Source organism: Saimiri boliviensis, chromosome 4, assembly GCF_048565385.1.
Source record: "Saimiri boliviensis isolate mSaiBol1 chromosome 4, mSaiBol1.pri, whole genome shotgun sequence".
In the NCBI taxonomy this organism is placed as follows: domain Eukaryota; kingdom Metazoa; phylum Chordata; class Mammalia; order Primates; family Cebidae; genus Saimiri; species Saimiri boliviensis.
In genome coordinates this window covers 93,272,334-93,292,155 of record NC_133452.1, presented here as the reverse complement: position 1 = coordinate 93,292,155, position 19,822 = coordinate 93,272,334, and positions in this window count along the sequence as shown.

Sequence of the window (19,822 nt, the reverse complement as noted above, 5' to 3'; positions counted from 1 at the left end):
AGAATAGTTATTTTACCCCTTCTGAGACTTTTTTTTTTTCAGCCTAGTGTAGAAAAAATCATAGGCTTTGGAATTAGGCAAGTCTCAGTTAAAATCCTGACACAGATATTGACAGAATTAATAGAGGTTACTCTATGATCCTGATGCAAAATGGCACCAAAAATGTCTGCTTGACAGTGTTGTTGTGAGGATTAGAAACAATATAAGTTAACTCTACTTTACTTAAGTAAAATGTCCAGCAGATAGCAGCTGTTTTTGATGGAAAAGCAGTGTTTTCGTAAGCATCCCTGAGAATGACCTTCCCTTCAGACAAATCCAATAATCATGTAAAAATGATAAAGGTTAATTTAAAAATATTGACACAAAGTATAGTAGATATGGAGTGGCTATAATAATTGTATGCATTTCTGAATGCATATTTACTTAATATTTTTATAATTAATTTTGGAATTTCTAATATTAAATGCATCACCTACTCTGAACTTTGAACAGACAATAATAAATTCTTATAGAAGTGTAGATTCTGAGTTAACTATAACAGATATTATATTAAGAACTAATATACACTACATAACATATATTTAGTCATAAGGACTGAAATTGGTGAAATAATTCTGAAAAACTATGCAAAATAGTGATGAACATTAAAAAATATAATCAAATTGAATCTTCAACTGAAAGAGACTTCTGTGTCAAAGAAGGCAGATGGAAAATATTAAAGAAAGAAAAGAATAGAAATTTTAAAAGAGGTAAAGTAATTAACAGGTGGTGCAGAATGTGAACAAATGACAAGCCCTAATCAATATTGCAGGCATAAGATGAGACACACATAAGACATAAAATTGTGATTCACAACTGTGGAAATAAGAATTTCAAATGCAACTGATAAATGTACTGAATGCTGTCATAATTAATAGGTTTTGCTCAACTGGCTGTATGAGATATCAATACTATTTAAAGAGCTGATTAAGTGGATTGACATTTAAGAACAAAAAACTACAAAATCATATGCAAGATTTCAATTCAATAATGGGTCAATAAATGCTAAAATTAAAACAATACTCTATACATTAGTTTTTAAAAGATTTATCATTGGACTCCAATCATATCTGAATATGATTATTAGTTATCTTTACAAAGACTATATGATTAAATGCATTAACATGTGTTAATATTTGTATTATCAGTTACTAAAATCTGTTAAAACAAGAAGTTATGTGTGGTTATAGCTATTGGGATTCTTTATCCCATAAAGACAGATTAACAGGATTTCAACCCATTCCACTACTTAATTTGTGATCATAATGTCCCAGAGTCTCAGAGTTCAATATTATGGAAAGTATTAAATAAAGAATACTTAGGTTATTTCTAAAACCATGTCTGTTTTAGACTAAAAACATTGTAAATTGTTTTGCTATCACTACTATTTAATTGCTTTCGATCTTTTGGAAATTTCTGCTCCTGCTACTACTGATCTCACTCCATTATGGCATCAGTATACCTCTGTCTTCCACATGGGAAAGCTTGGATCAGAGTAATGATTACCCCTGTTTCATTTATTTATTTATTTATTTATTTATTTATTTATTTATTTAGAGATGGAGTTTCACTCTTGTTGCCCAGACTGGAGTGCAATGGTATGATTCTTGGCTCACTGCAACCTCTGCCTCCTGAGTTCAAGCAATTATCCTGCCTCAGCCTCCTGAGTAACCTGTATTACAGGCACCGGTCACCACACTCAGCTAATTTTTTGTATTTTTAGGAGAGAAGGGGTTTACCCAGTTTGGCCATGCTGGTCTCGAACTCCTGACCTCAGGTAATCCACCTGCCTCCGCCTCTCAGACTGCTAGGACTACAGGCATGAGCCACTACGCCTGGCCATCCCCTGTTCCTTTAAACCAGAGATTTGGGCAAAGTTTTTATGACAGGAGAAAAGAGAGCTAATTTTGTCTGTATAAAACATGTAAATTTTCACTGCACTAAAACCAGTCTTTTAGTTCATCAAATGCTTAATGATATTCCTACAAGATCTGTCAGACTTAGCTGGATTTTTGCTGATTTTCATAACACAGCTTTTAAAAGATAAGTCACCTTCAATAACTTTCACATTTACACAATTATCCAAACTTAGGACCATTCATTTTATGCACAGCTTTTGTTTGATCTGTTCCATAGTCATCTTTACCACAATCGATTGATGGTCATTAAACAGAGCCCAAAAGATCAATTGCTTTTTATAAAGAAAGGAAATATTGTAAACTACAAATTACTTATCCATTTCAGAACTTGGGATTTTCACTAAATAGATTTCCTTAAACTAAACCAACGTATTTGTTGGCCATCTAAATTATGCTGAGAGAGGAAAATTAATCAGTTCTGATTTAGGAGACCCACCCTTCCAAACGGGGCACATTAAAAGGATGTCAAATAAGATCTCTAAAAAATACAAAGAATATTGCTTTGTGTTTTATCAGATCGACAAAACACTAGATGCTACCTTGTAAAACTTTTAGGAAATGGCAAGGAATTTACAATCCTGACTTCTCTTGTTGATGGTCTTGTAACCTAGCATGCCCACTCAAAATTGTATTTTGATTTTTGAAATAAAATATAATTATTGCTTATGGTCTTTATTGCAGCCAAGTAGGTTATATATTTTTAAATAATATTAATATTCTTACTAATAAGTTATTTGTTTTTATGTTGGTATGTTCTGTATACTACAGGCTTTGTCTAAAATCTAACTGCTTAAGGACCACCATGTAATAGTTCTATTAAGACTAAAGATATATAGATACTATGGTTTACCCTTGTCTTACTGGCCTAACTCATACCTGAGAGCTGAAGGAAAGGAAAGCTCACACAATTGCAGGCTAATTTTTTTAGATAGGGATGACTTTTTTCATTTGTTTTGTCTGCTTCCTATTTAGAATAAACATGCAGGCTTTGAAGAAAGATAATTCTGAATTTGAATCCAGGCTCTGCCATCTAGTGGTTATGAGACCTTAAGAAAGTCATTTATCATCTTGGAGCTTCAATTATTTCATCTAGAACCCTATGACAATTAATACTGCCCACCTAGGACTTTTTTGAAGATTAAATAAGACAATGTATGCAAGGGTCCTGTATCTTAGTAAGGGATTCATAAATATAAATTAGTATAACAAACATTGCTAATATTAGTAATAGCATCATTATTACATTTTAATTCCTTATTAGTAAATCATATAATAGACAACTTGGCTTACCGAATTTGTTATTTTACTTCTTAAAAGCATAAAGATACTACTTTGAGTATGTGTCATAGAGGGAAAAAAAAAACTACTAAATATGACTCAGGATGTTGGAGCTGCTGAAGATACTGGATAGACCAGAGGAGAAAAACATTAAAAGATGGTCACAAGGAGTTTACATCAAATCCATTTCACATTCTTCTACGCTGAGGCTAGATCTGTCCTGAAACAAATGCCATGTCACATGATCGCACAGACAAAGACATAGGCAGGCATAGGAAAGAGGGGAGGATTTGTGGGTAGGTGATGGGAGTGGGACTGGCAGCAGTCTCTGTGTCTGCCGTGTCAGGGTTTTACGTGCTAGGCTTCTCCAACTCTGCTGAAAGCCGACTTTGGAACAAATAGCGCTTATATATTTAAGATGTAATTTTGAACCTAATAGTAACTATAGACAATATTAACATGAAGAGATTCTTCTTGTTTGTCCATTTAGGAAAGAACGTGAATAACAAAGGTGTTAAGGCAGATTTTAACATTTGTGAGATGACCAAAAAATACATAGCAACCATAGAGACTCAAGGTAGAATTGTTTCATTTCTTTCTAAGTGTTGGATGTCTTTCTCAATAGGCATCTTCATTTTATAACTTTCTAAGTCCGAGGCTTTTCCCCCATGAAAATAAGAAAAGCTGAGGGAAAAAATGCAAATACCACTTTTTATTTACATCATTCAATTGTCTCCTTCTTGTAGACACAAAATGTTTAGTTCATTCCTAAGCAGACTTGCTCTGAAAAATAAGTGAGTATGTCTTTTCCTTTTTGGCTACACAATCTCTGTTGTGCCCTACTGTTTTCCTTTGATGGAAAAAAAAAACAAAAAACAGAAATCGGGTAATATTTATTTGTATTTGAAATTCTTGATTTTTATTAAAGAATATTCTTCTAGTTACAGGAGTCTGCATCCTACAGCCCAAAGGCCAGATTCAGACTGCTACCTGTTTATTTATAAATTATGAACTAAGAATGGGGTTTTCTTCTTTAAATTGTCAAGGTATGATTAAAAGAATAATAATTTTGTGCAAGTGAAAACTGTATGAAATGCAGATGTTAGTGTCCATAATTAAAGTTTTATTAGGACACAACCCTGTTCATTTGTTTACACATTGTCAATGGCTGCTTTCACACCACTACAGCAGGTCAAATAGTGTGACACAGCCCATATTTTACATATTTTACACTCTCGTTGCTTGCCACTGCTATTTGGTCCACTGTAAATTACAGTGACATAATTATAATTCTACAACATTTCTGGTGCTGTGAATATTGCTGTACCACATTTTTTTTTATTGTTGTTACAGGTCATGTCAAAGCAAAAAAAAATAAATAAATAAATAAATAAAAATAAATTAGACTCTGAACTTTGCAGTCTTATAGTACAATGGAGTGCAGATTATTTCATTGTCAAATTAGATGAAAAAAAATTTGTTTTTTAAGCAATGACACCATAGCTGGGCTAAAAGAATATAATATTGCCATTACCAGACCAAGCACTCATCACATCTCTAACTCATAGAAAAACAGCAATCTGAAAAAAAAAATAGAACATTTTAAATGGAATATCTTATCATGACAGAATTTCTTCACAAAAATAAAAAGCAAAAATGAGCCTGCAACTAAATTTCTCAGCAGCTCACTTATCAGCCAAGCAAGGAAATCCTTTTGCTGATGTTGACTTATAAAATCCTGAGTGATTACAGCAACTGAAGAAATGTAGCCAGAGAAAGTAATTAGGACCATCAACTTTCTGGCAAGAACAGTTTCTCAAAGAATTGAAAACACTGTGAGTAATATCAATAGTCAGCTAAAAATAAAAACAGCAAATGATCTTGAGAGGTTTTTCTTGGCTTTTGACGATCAACTCATGTTATCAACACTAGTCAGTAGTTGCTTATTAAAGAAGTCAATGGCAAGTTTGAAGTGACTGGAAAATTAACCTCTATCAATATGCTTATACATGAGAATATTCTCAAAAAGCCGAGAGAACACTAATTAAATACTACCTGAAGTGGAATCTCCTAAGATGTGTTATAACTGATGGTGATAAAAATATGTTTGAAGCAGGAAATAACTTAATTTTTATAAATTTACAAAGCTTCCGGTAAGGTATCTAAACCCCTTGCCATGCCTTGTATTATTCATCAGCAGGTACTTTGCAGAAAATATTTGAATCTGTGTATGCTATTGAACCATAGCATCGACAGTAAATTTCTTCACTCTGGCAGACTTAATCATTGGGTGATTCTGAAGTCAGGGCCCAGACTAAATTTATTTTTGAATGAGAAGTACTCTCAATCACTATTATAAAACACTGAGCAGTTTTGAAATTAGATTTTCCTATAGAATTAAAAGTGTTTCTTAATGAACATTAAGAAAAGTCAAATAGTGCTTATATGTGAAATGTACACAAAAGCTGATATTGTTTGAATCACAAATAATGGCAAATGGTCTATATGCATTGTGCTGCCAAACATTAGAACAATTAACTAGGTGTCTACTCTTATACAAACTGGTAGTGAGCTAAACTATAGTTCTGAGCTAAAACACAATTAGAGCAGCATTTTTTCTGACTATTATGAAAGTGCAAAGGAATTTTCATATTTCCAAATCCATTTAACTGCAACTGAGGAGCTTCCATCTAACATTCAATTGGAAGTGATTAATCTGCAACGTAATCACATGCTAAAAGTCAAATGTCAAGAGACGTATCCAGTAGAATATGGAGATTCCTTCTACTTAAGATATAAACATATCCAATCAAATTACATGCTTGTAGATTATTATCAGTATTTGGCAGTACCTGTGTGAAAGACATTTCATAGATGATATACACAAAATTTCCTTCCAGATCAACATTAAGAGATTAATATTTGCAATTAGTTTTGATGGTTGAGAACTAAATTTGAACCCCATCATAGAAGGTTTTTTCCTTCAATCACTGCTGTAGCAAATTACCACAAACTTAGTGGCTTACAACCCCCATTTATTTTCTCGCAGATATGTAGGTCAAAAGTCTGAATACATTATCACTCAACTGAGTCCTCTGTTTAGAGTCTTTTGAGACCAAAATCAAGGTATTAACACAACTGTCTTTCTTTCTGGAGACTCTGGGGACAATTCTACTTCTAAACTCATTCAGATTTTAAACAAATTCAATTTCTTGTGGTTGTACAACTGAGGCCTCTATTTCCTTGCTGACTGTCAGCCAGGGGCTAATCTTTGCTCCTAGATACTCCAGACACATTCGTTTTCATGCTTTCCATGTGGCCCCTCCATTGCTGGCAGGTAAAGTCCCTCTCATGCTTCTAACTTCTCATTTTGATATATCTCTCTGACTGCAGCTTCTGAAAGTTCTCTGCTTCAAAGTGCCCACCTGAATAATTCTGACAAATCTTCTATTTTAACCACTATAATCCTAATTATATCTGCAATGTCCTTTTTGTTATAGGACATAGTCAAAGGCTACAAGAATTAGGATATAGACATATATCTAGGGCCATTATTCCACTTAACATACCCAGCCTAGCAAATGTGATTACCCAGAAAGAATTTCGTTCTTCTTCTTAGTAGATCTATGTTACAAAAATTATACTCTATTATTACCATTGTATTTTGTTAATTAAATTATACTCTACTATTACCATTGTATTTTGTTAATTAAAAGGTGAAAATTTGTTTTTCTCTTGTTATATAGATACCTATATAGTATTCTCTATTTTGCCTATTGGCCCATAAGCCTAAAATATTTAGCCCTTTACAGAAAAAGCTTACCAGTATCCTATCTAGTGAAAAGTATATATATATATATATATATATATATATATATATATATATATATATATTAGTGCAGACTTTCTGGAAGAAAGTTTAACAATAGGTTTCCAAAAGTGAAAAACAAAAATGAAAAAATACTGTGCAAATGTGTCAGTAATTATACTGCTTTTTTTCCCCCTGGGAAACTACATATATGCTCATATTTAGTAACAGTTTTATTTTAAATGGTGTTTATTCAGCATTATTTAAAAAGGCAGAAATATGGAGCCAAGCCAAACAGGTACCAATAAGAGGATGGTTAAATAAATTAGAGTAAATCTATTCTGCACTCAATTATATTATAATAAATATAAATAATTCTTTTGTTTCACCATTGGTTATATACATTTTAATGTTTTTAATAACGTCAATTTCTTATATTTTAAGGAGAACCATAGTTATTTTTATAAATCTAATTGACTAAATTTTGTGGGAACGTAAAGGAAGTGATTAAAACTCTTTGGTCTAAAGTAGTTAATCCTGAAATCAAGCTCTGCAACTATTGTGTAGAGATATGGAGAAATCCTCAAAAAAGAAAGAGCTAAAGAAAATGGCAGGGATTGCCTCTTGGGAGTATAACTGAAAGTAGAAAGACACGGATCAAGGAGTCTTACTCTTAATCACAGGGTATACGCACTATTTGAATTATTTGACAAAAGTATAAAATATGGAATTATGCACTTGTGTATGTGGTTTATTCTGTTTAAGAAATAAGTGACAGAGGCTTCCCTATCATCAGGAAATCATTCCATGTCACAGAACCGAAAAGACTGAAGAATTGAGAGTAGAACTAATTACTAAGGTTGCTTCCTTTGACCAGACAGGTCAGAGTTCGAATGAAAGAAACATGGAGTGAATGAATTTTTATAAGACCTAAGAAGAATATTTCATAAGCCACATTTTTCCTTTTGACTCTTCCTGTTCTGACCTCTTCCTTCTACATTCATTTCCTGACTCCTGAACTCTGATGGCTACAGAAAGTTCTCCCTTCCAGCCTATAAAAGAGAAATTCTTAAGCCAAGCTGTTTTTCTGTGGCAAATTTGACATAGACATTGGAATACTTCCCCTGAATTCATGAATAGGCAAGATAGGAGAAAGTCAAGAAATGCAATTACTCTTAAAAAGGACATATCCAAGGCCGGGCGTGGTGGCTCACACCTGTAATCCTAGCACTTTGGGAGGCTGAGGAGGGTGGATCACAAGGTCAAGAGATCGAGACCATCCTGGTCAACATGGTGAAACCCTGTCTCTACTAAAAATAAAAAAAAATTAGCTGGGCATAGTGGCGCGTGCCTGTAATCCCAGCTACTCAGGAGGCTGAGGCAGGAGAATTGCCTGAACCCAGGAGGCGGAGGTTGTGGTGAGCCGAGATCGCGCCATTGCACTCCAGCCTGGGTAACAAGAGTGAAACTCTGTCTCAGGAAAAAAAAAAAAAAAAAGGACATCTCCAAAATAGACCAAGAACACAGAAAGTTTTTTCACTCTGCAGCCTGAATATCATAATAAACAGGGGCTTTTGGTGGACAGGTCTGATTTTAAATTTCAGTAATTCCCAAACCCTGAACCTCAGTTCTAGCATCTTGTAATAATGGATAACAATTTCTATGCCACAGGTTTCTTTAGTAATGAATTAAACAATAAATAAAAAGTAATTAGCCTACTATTTAGCATACAGTAAACATTCAACATAGCTGTTTCTCTGCTGGCTATCATAAATTTCTCTCTTACAACTATATTCTTCTTAATGTCTACAGTCATATAAATAATATTAAAACATATCTATACATATTTATAGTTATTCAATATAGGTAAAATAATTTCACTCTCAAGCAATTATGTACTTCCTTTGGTGGTAGATAAGCATTTTGAAGGCAAGAAGCAGATTGAATAATTCTTTTATAACTTTATATAAGATGCATACTAATTCTATTAATATATTTGAATAAATGTATTTGGCGTTTCACTTAATGAGAGGTATGAGCTCTTATCATCCCACTTTACAGATGAGGAGACTGGAGTATAGAGTGGTTAATAAGCTGACCACGGTAACATCACTAAAAGGTGGCAGAAGAAAGATTTGAGGGATTTGAACCTAGATTTGTCTGTATCCAGAGTCCATATATCTACCATGCTGTATTGCCTTCACTCCTAAAACAGAGCAGAAATGTCAGTTTCATGCTTATTTTTAAAGTGAATTCCAGAAGTATGCTACTTGCTTTTAATGTACACATCCACATTTAATCTATCACCAAATTATATCTATTTTCACTTGTACATAACTCTCAAATTCTTTCATTTCTCATCATCCTTGTCCTATTACCTTCATCCAGGCTGTCCTTGTCCTTGGCTCAAATAACTGTGTTACCCTCTTAAAAGGTCACTAAGCCTTCATTATTGCAGTCTTCATTCATTTTCAACACTGTAGCAGAGATATACTATATCCTAAAACTCAAGCATGTTCTTGGAACACTTCAGTGACTCCACATTGCTATGAAGAAGCTCCCACTCTTCAATTCCATCCAATCCCAGTACTCTTCAATTCTAGTACAATGTGTGCTCCATGAAAGTAGCAAATCTCTCCAGCTTCCATTGGAGGGTTTCGTACATTTTGGTTGTCCAGTAAATCTTTGGTGAGGGCATTGAATAAACATGGTTTCCATTCCTGTTTATATTCCTGCACTTGCCCATACCTTTACTTCAGCTATCATGAACTTTGTTTCGATCCTGAAAATCACCAAGAAAGGAAAAAGGTATCAGAAACATACAATGCTAAAACCAAAAAAGGTAAGCCCCAGACAATCCATTAATACCAGGAAAGCTGAGGCTGATGACAGGGCAGCTAGGATGGCCAAACAAAGACGTACTTGGGAATAAAAGGAGAATGTTCACGAGGCAAACAGGAGTTGAGGCCCACATCATCAGCCACAAGGATTAAACCTCAAGAATGAAGTTAGTCTGTTGTGTCTTATCTTTAGTGACATTTATACTTCTTTTTATCTTCCATAGTTCTCATCTATACTTCTCTTACATTGGGAAAGTTATAGAATAAATCAAGTAGCTATTAAGTGATTATGTGTCAGGTATTTTGCTAGAAATTAGGGTACAAGTCTAGAGAGTATTAGGCATTCCCCCCCACCCAGGAAGCCTACAGTCTATGTTGGAAGTAGACATGGATTACCTCAATATGATAGAATAAAGACTATACTAAATTTTTTTTTTGCTGCTGAGCAAAGAAGGGGCACTTTGCCAAAGATAAGTTCTCACAGAGAGAGATTTCATCACAGTTTCTATAAATGTCTATTGATTTTGCCTATGTCAACAAGATAACTAAACCCCCAGACAGTCTGCACGTTTTCTGGAGACGTGTCAGTATATATGTGTGGCATGTTAACAGTCATATAAAATATTTTTTTTTGATTTGGATATTTACTCCTTTGGTTTACATTGTCTTTTTATTTTTTTATTTCTTTGGCTAAAAGGCTGAATACTTGCCAAGGTCATAGCAGAATTCTTCACTTTGTTTGACAGGCTGAAGACCAAATTTGTCAATGTCAAACATAGTCTGAGTTTGTTGTCTAATGTCATTTCACTTATGTTTTCTGAAGAAATTTGTTTTTTTCCCGCAAGAAATCTCTATTTTAAACAGTCATCTGCCGATTCTGCTATACCAGCAGTTAGGCTCTTCTGTTTCTTTCCTCTCAATTTCTACACCATTCTGAAGGGCAAAAAAAAAAAAAAGAAAAAAAGAAAAGAAAAAAAAAGTCATCATAAGGGGCAGGGGTTCAAATCATATAAGAGCAACTAATTCTCTCCTATAATAATCCCAAATTGACTATAAATTCTATCCAAATCTCTTCACCAATATACCATAATATTGAATGGGAAGTTATTCAGAAATCACAGATGCAACTCCTAGGAACGGTGGTATATCGAGGGTTGCAAAGGAGGTGGAGAGGTGAAAGCACTCCACCCCGGGTATAGGCAATAACAGCATTGGCTGTAGAAAATTTAAAGAAATAATAAAACAGACTAAACACAAGTCTGCTTTTTATTGTCAGAATGTATTTCATTCTAAACAAGCTCAGTGGTTAAATACTCCTCCCTCCTGGATTGGAACACTCTTCTGTGCCAAACCGTCCCTACAAAGTTCCCTTCTCACTGCCTAAATCTCTTTCTCCTTTACCCTGCTTGTCAAAGGATACTGTTACCAGAACTCCAGAATATTGTACTCTTCTACTGCTGTTTTCTTTATAGTGATATGAATGTCGATATCTGATAATGCAATGATAAATACAGAGCCCCATTAAGGGGCAAAATCCCAACTGCTTCCTTGTTAGATGCCTCTTTACTGGTGAGTGTGATGTCCACTTTTGCTCAAGAAAATACTTCATCAAATTCTTTAATTTGTTAGACTGTGATGAGAGAACAGCCTTGTCAGGAAACAGGATTCGTTTTCATGGTTAGGACTATGCAAGGTAATTAATGAGAAACTCATCCTGAATAAGCAGCTTTCTCTCTGGATACAGTAACACCACCAAAACCTCAGTTTGGTAGCCAGCAACACAATTTTAATATAAGCACACACTTTTAGGAAAATAACATAATTTCATAACAAATATTAAGAGATAAATATATTCTGGTTCATCTAGAAGAAAGAGATATATTTTTAGAGTACTTTGAAGAAGGCCTTGTTAAAAACACTTCAGAAAAAAAAGTTTCTGCTGGGAGAAAAGTAAACAAGGAAGAAGAAAATGAAAAAAGAAAGGAATAAAAATATGTAGGAAGTCCTTCAGTTATTTTATAGATTAAAACTTACCAACTTGTATTACTATCAGATTTAAGAAAAAAAATCTAAAAGTGCTTTTTAAAAATGTGTTCTACTTCTTCCCAAATTAGAAAAATATTTATTTAAATAATTAAAAATTGAATGTGCACAAAGCAGCATGTCATCTTTGTGCACTGATCCAATAAGATTCTACACTATACTGTAATTTGGCAGGCAGTAATCTTCAGTCCAGCTATTCCCCTGTGGCCACAATATTCCAAGTATTTTTCCAGCTTCTATCTTTTTCTAGGCCAATACCAAAGCTTGTGTTCTTGAGTGGTGGGCCACTCCCAATCCTTGATAACTCTGTGTTTAATATTGTGCAAATACATGAATCACCAGGGAAGACAGAGACTTGAGTAGGGAATCAGAGCTGCTCTTTGTTAAGATGTGTCAAACCTAGCAAAGGAATCCCAGGAAATTAAAGTCTAGCTAGAACATCATAAAATCACAGCTGGAGAAAAGTTAATCATCACTTAGTTCAGTTCTATTACAGGCACACCTCATGTTATTGTACTTTACTTTATTGTGCTTCACAGATGTTGTGTTTTTATCCTACAAACCTTCAATTTGTAGAAACCCTGTGTTAAACAAGATTATTGGTGTCATTTTTCCAACAGCATCTACTCATTTTGAGTCTAGATGTCACACTTTAAACTTTTAAATTAATATTATGTCTGTTATCGTCTGTGAACAGTGGTCTTTGATGTTACTATTGTAATTGTTTTGGGGTGCCGTGAACTGTACCCTACAAGATTGCAAACTTAAATTACTGTGTGTGTTCTGAATGCTCCACCAACCAGAAGCTCCTTCATTTCTCTCTCTCTCTCTCTCTCTCTCTCTCTCTCTCTCTCTCACACACACACACACACACACACACACACGCACATCAGGTCTGCCTATTCCCCTGAGATACAACAATATTGAAATTAGGCTAGTTAATAACCTTAAATGGCCTCTAAGTATTCAAGTGAAAGGAAGAGTGGAAAATTTCTCACTTTAAATCAAAAGCTAAAAATCATTAAGCTTAGTGTGGAAGGCATGTCAACAGTTGAGTCAGGCTGGAAGCTAGGCTGAGAGAAGTGAAGATGCTTCAGGAAAATATCTTGAAGCTATCAGAGGTTGTTTCATGAGGTTTAAGAAGCCATCTCCATGAAAATGCAAAGTGAAGCAGCAAGTAATAATAAAAAAGCTGTAGTAAGTCATCCAAGTATCTGGCTAAGATAATAAATGCAAGTGGAAACACTAAAATGCAAATTTTCAGTGTAGACAAAGCAGCTTTATACTAGAAGAATAAACCATCTAAGACTTTCATAGCTAGAGAGAAGTAAAAGTCCTGCTTTGAAGCTTCAGAGGACAGGCTGACGTTCTCGTTAGGAGCAGATATGTCTGGTGACACACTGATCATTCCTAAAATTCTAGAGCCCTTAAGAATTATCTAAATCTACTACACCTGTGCTAAATAAATGATGCAACAAAGCCTGGATAATAGCACATCTGTTTACAGTACACTTTCCTGAACATTTTAAGCCAGTTGTTGAGACCTATGACTTAGAAAAGGAGTCCTTTCAAAATGTTACTACTCAGTTGTTAAGGCAGACTGAATATGGCCTGAGAAGGACTCCATATTTCTATAGTTGAGTCTTTGTGGATGAACTGTAACCTAGCTTAACAGACAAAATTGAAAACCTAACTTAATAACATGAACCCATAACAATAGCTGAGTACTGGCCAATCCAGTGGCCATACTTAACCACTGATAGGCTGCTGAATGTTAAAACTGCATTCAAATAAGGCAAATGCGGAGCTGCAACCGATCTCACTGTTTCTGTACCTCACTTCCAATTCCTGTATGTCACTTTACCTTTTTCCTTTATAAATTTGTTCTGTGCATGAGGCATCCCTGGAGTCTCTGTGAATCTGCCATGATTCTGGGGGCTGCCCATTCATGAATCATTCATTGGTCAATTAAACTCCTTTCCAGTTAATTTGGATCAAGTTTATCACATTGAAAATGCACCTGGTTATCCAAGAGCTCTGATGGAGTCGTACAAGAAGATGATTGTTGTTTTCATGCCTGCCAATACAACATCCATTCTTCAGCCCAGGAATCAAGGAGTAGTTCTCATCAAGTCTTATTATTTAAGAAATACATCCTGTAAGGCTCTAGCTGCCATAGATAGTGATTCTTCTGATGAATCTGGGCAAAGTAAACTGAAAACCTTCTGAAAAGAATTCACTATTCTGGATCCCTTAGAACATTTATGATTTATGGGAGGAGGGCAAAATATCATCATCAAGAGGAGTTTGGAAGAAGTTGATTCCAACCCTTGTAGATAACATTGAGGAATTTAAGACTTCAGTGGATGAAGCAACAGTAGATGTGGTAGAAATAGTAAAAGAATTAGAATTAGAAGTGAAGCCTGAAGATGGGACTGAATTGCTGCAATCTCAAAATAAAATTTTAATGGACAAAGAGTTGTTTTATATAGATGGGCAAAGGAAGTTGTTTATTGAGATGGCATCTACTGGTGAAAATGCTGTGAATATAGTTGAAGTGACAACAAAAGATTTAGAACATTATATACATTTAGTTGATAAAGTAGCACAGGTTTTGAGAGGATTGACCCCAATTTTGAAAGAAGTTCCACAGTGGGTATAATGTGATCAAACAACATTGCATAGTACAGAGAAATCTTTCATGAAAAGGAAAGTCAAGGGATGTGGCAAACATAATTGTTGTCTTATTTTAAGAAATTTCCACAACCACTGTAACTTCAGCAACAACCACCCTGAGCAGTCAGCAGCCATCAGCATCATGGCAGGACCTTCTGCTGGTGAACTTGCTGAAATCTTAAATGAGCATTAGCATTTTCAGCAATAAAGGATTTCTTAATTAAGCACATTTTTAAATGTAATGCTATTGACACATAATAGACTATGGTATGGTGTAAAGATAATTTTCATATGCACTGGGAAACCAAAAACTTTGTGTGACTTGCTTTATTACAATAGCTGCTTTATTGTGATGGTCTGGAAATGAACCCATAATTTTTCTGAGATACAACATATAAACTGTACTTTGTTTCAGTTTGTACATATAAATCTAACGCTTGTTGACATGGAATGATTTGACCAAGGTGATACAGTGGTTAAGCAGTTAAGTGGTTAAATTAACTAGTACAAAAAGAAAAAGAAAACAAACACTTGATTGTCTGAAATTTTCTCCAGAAGTTTAATCACTTTCCACCATAAAAAAACTACTTTTGAAGAAAATTCCAACTTATGATTCATTTATAAATGGGACAAAAGTGTCTACAGTCTTTTCTTTTTAATTTTTAAACATACGGTTGGATATTTTACCATTAGAAAGAATGATGGTTACCGTAGGTTTTAAGCAAACACATGCAACAATGTGGCAATAAGAATGAACCTATGAGTCATCTTTAATGTACACTCTTAAGTAAGATGAATTTTAGGTTATCAATTAATGCAAATCCTGTCTAAACTTTTTATTACTTTAAGAAAAGATGTTTGCATTGGACTCCTTAAGTCACTGAGTTTTATATTATAAAGATATAGTGAATAGAGATAACAGATTTTCCAAGTGATAATATATATGCTTATATCCTATTTAAATAAAGGTAATTTTTTAAAATATCAGATATCATTGGACTTTCTTCCTGTACCATTATGAAGCTTTTTAACATAAATGAATTAAAAATCAGTAAGACAATTCATTTGCCAGATTATAGCTCTATTTTCCATTTAGAAAGCAGTCTCCAGAAGCAAATTTTCTTCATATCAAGGTTAGTCTTAGCTACCTAAGACCGAAACGTACCAACCATCTTATCATGCTTCTTCCTAAAAAAAACCGTTTTAAAACAAAACAAAAAAGCAAAATAAACCCTGCATAAGCTCCCCCATGACAATGTGCTCAGAGAGGAGGCTGGCCCCATTCCCAGCACCAGTGTGAGTCCAGATTGGCCTCAGCCAATTACCACATTATCATTCCTCTCACCAGTGATTGATTTAGACATGGGCATGGGAAATGAGACTTAAGAGGAAATCTACTGGAGGCCTTCTGGGAAAAGCTTCTTTACTCTTACAAGACACAGGAGCTGAGGCAGCCTCTTCTGGGGATCTCGTCCGTCTTTGTGTGTTGCCTGTGGAGCAAGCGTGAGCACAGAGCTCAAGCTCTGGGCATGGGCAAGGCCAGATGAAAAAGGCCTGGACTCTTAATGACACTCTTGAATCTCTAAATTAACCAGCTTTATAAGTCCTGTTCTTGTGGACATCTTGTTATGTGAGATAAGAAATGTTCTTATTCAAACCAGTTACAGCTGGAGACATCCAAAATGCCAAAGACCAAAACTGCCTCTAAAACATAAAACGTTATCTCTCGGATATGCCCTTCTGCCTACAAGAGGCCTGAGCCAAGCGATGAGGCTAATCCCTGGCAAACTCCTTAAAACCATCACAGAGGAAGGTCAAAGAGCATTTCCTTAAAACCTACAAGCCAGCACTGCTTGAGATGGCAGTGGCAGAACAAGTCTGATGTAAAATGACAAAAGGCGGTCAGATGATAGTCTTGAGCTCAGAAACAGGACTGAAGGTAAACAGGGCAAGAGAATCCAGAAAGAGGGTGAGAGAGTTTGCTGCCTGATCATCAAGCTCATCTGCTCTTCTCCCTAGGCACAGAATTAAACTCCATTTTTCAGCCTCCCTGGAGGTTAAGTGTGAATCGCAGAGAGGAGTGAAAAAGTAATGTTTTTCATGCATTTCAGAGGAAGCCATAAAAACCTCCCAGGTTGCTAACTTCGGGCTCTTTTCCTATTTGCAACTCGTAGACTAGGAAATGACCTCAAGAAGGTCTTTGAAGTCAACAGTGGCAGGTGGATGAATGACTTTGTGGATGAATCCAGGCCTGAGCTTGATTCCTTTCCTGGATGACCAGAAATATCCACAAGGGACTGCTAACCTTGATTCCTTTCCTGGATGACCAGAAATATCCACAAGGGACTGCTAACCTTGAACAAGATAAAAACCTTGTTTTATTATGCTGAGCTTTGGAGGCTTAGCAAGTTAGAATGGTTAGAATTCGTAATATTACAGCAGTAATTAATACGGCAAACTTACTGAGGTTTTGTGAATACCAATGAGTGAATTAAACAAGTAAATAAATGTAATATATGATTATAAATACACCGGACCAGAGAATTAGGTGTCTTTTGTAAAACACTTAGGAAGTAAATTATGGAGTTTGCCTAGAACTCAGGTATTCCATGTCCAAGTCCTGGTTTCTCTGGTGTCCCATCCTGCAAAAGAAGCTATTAAGTCCCAACTTGATTCTAAGTCTTGAAAACTCCTACTGATCAAGATATGTCAGAAAACACAAATTCTGTTTGAGCTAAACAGAACCAATGAATGTGTTGTTACTAATTGGTCCATAAATGCACTGCTTTCAGTTTTATATTAAGCTCTATTTTAAATCAGATTCACAATAACTACCAAGTATTTGATATCCACTGACTTTTTAGTGAAAATTAACCTTCTATAGGCTAATCTGGAATATTGCTAACATTTCCTTCTTTTTAGCATATAATTTATCTTTCTGATGAATCCCTAATAGTATTTGGCATTGACTTTTCACAGTATAAAAATTGAGCAATCATGCTTTTCTTCCTTATCTTAATTTTCCTTATGAAAATTAATACATTTTTATTATAGAAAAAAATTTTTAAATCATTAATAGAGCCAGACTTTTTATTGTTGAAATGGGAGGTTGCAGGAGAACAAGGGAAAGGGGCTACAATAATCTATGTAGCAATAGATTAGAGCTGGAGTCATCAATACAAACTCACAGTTAGCTTAATATAGATACAGACGGTTATATAAAAATCATTACAGGTACACAACACACACATATATAGATAAGTATACATCCATGTAACTTCCTTGCTTTGTCAGAGATTAGAAGCAATGATACCTCAATAACAGCCATCATATCTAGCAACCAGATCTTTGTTTGTAGTACCATTCTCTAATAAAACAAACAAAGACTGCTTGGAGAAGTGGCTGATTCTAGGACTGGTATAGGACTGGTATACACAAACGAGCCTGCAGCATTATGTAGGACCAGGAAGTAGTAATATTTCTAGAAAAGAAAATGGTATGCCACAGTAATGGAATATCAAAGGGACCCAGGAGGCAATTGAAAGAGCTCCTTTCAGTGGCCAAAGCTGGAACAATTTAAACAAGAAAGTAGTTTCAAATTATAGCCCAAAGTAAAAAAGAAATATCCAGAAATATCCATGAGTCCATACCAATATAAATAAAAGACTGGCTGGATGAATAAATGAATAAAAAGGGAAAATAGACAAATATCTCATGCTCAAGATTTCCAAATTACATAGACTCCAATCTTAAGGAGGAAGGAGATACAGCCTAACTCTCCACTCCTTAAGTATAAGCTGCAGTTAGTGACTTCTGTCCAAAAAATGCAGTATAGAAGATAGTAAAAGATTAACTTTACAGTGGAGAAACCTGAAAAATGCTACTGCAGTTGAGTGATCAAGGTTCACAACAACAGTGATAAATCACTTTGATACAATGCACCCTTGATATAATGTGATGAAAATGGCACTTTATCTCTGGGTTCTTCCTCCCAAAAATCTCCTAGCCCCAGGCAAATCATGAGAAGAACATCAGACAATTCCCAATTGAGGGACATTCCACTAAATATCTGAAGAATACTTCTGAAAACTGTCAAGCTCATCAAAAACGAGGAAAGTGTGAGCAACTGTCATAGCCAAAAAGGTCTTAAAGAGACAAGACAACTAAAAGCAATGCAGTATCCAGGATATTAATATTGTATTAATGTTGGTTCACTAATTATAAAAATTTACCAAACTAATGTAAGATGTTAATAATAGGGGAAATTGAGGTTATAATGAAACTTTCTACATTATCTGCCAATTTTCATTCATCTAAAGCTATTCTATAATTAATGAATACATTATTTTACAAATTCACCCAAAATTCCAACACCTAGCAATAAACAGAAACATTCTAATGTATCCTTCATCTTTTTTCCCATATGTATATTTTTTATTTTTTAAAATGGTTTCATATTTTACATAATTCTTCAGTTATTTCCATGCCATTGCAAGTCTACAATATGATTTATATTTATGTCAGAGTAGTTCATCTCAGGTATATCCCATACATTATTTAGTCAATTATATATTGGCATTTTTATTCTTCCCTAATTCTATTAAATTTATTGAAGAAGGAAATGTAGGAAATGAAGACAATAAGATAAAAGATAGTAATACTGACATATTTGTTTGTTGTGAGAAGAGAGTAGACTGCCCGATGCTACCAAGGGAAATATAATGGGCTGAGAAGCAAGACAGCCAGACACCAGTGTCAGCTTCAGAGAACTCTGAGGGCGGCCTTGAAGTCACTTAATCTCTGCCATTTCTAGTGTCCTTATTTATAAAATGGACTTGATAAGTTATGCAACAATGTCCATTTCTAGACTCTATTATTGAATATTTTGCAAAAAGGCTATTTAAAAATGTCACGTAGAGGATATAACCGAGTATATTTAATGTAATAAAGAAGGTATAGAAAATGAATGATAAATACATTTCCTCTACTGTATAGCCCAGAATTTCCCATCATGTAGCACTAATGGAATATATTATATAAAGTGATATAAAGATCTTACAGTTGAATGCAAAAGTGACTCTTTCCATTGAAGGAGAAGAAAGACTAGTCTATGAATGTAGCAAAGAGATCGAGTTTGACTGAATACAAGAAAAGGCAGTCTAACAATAGAACAGGCTTCCTAGAAAAATTTGTGAACTCGGGAATGCTGTAGCATGGGC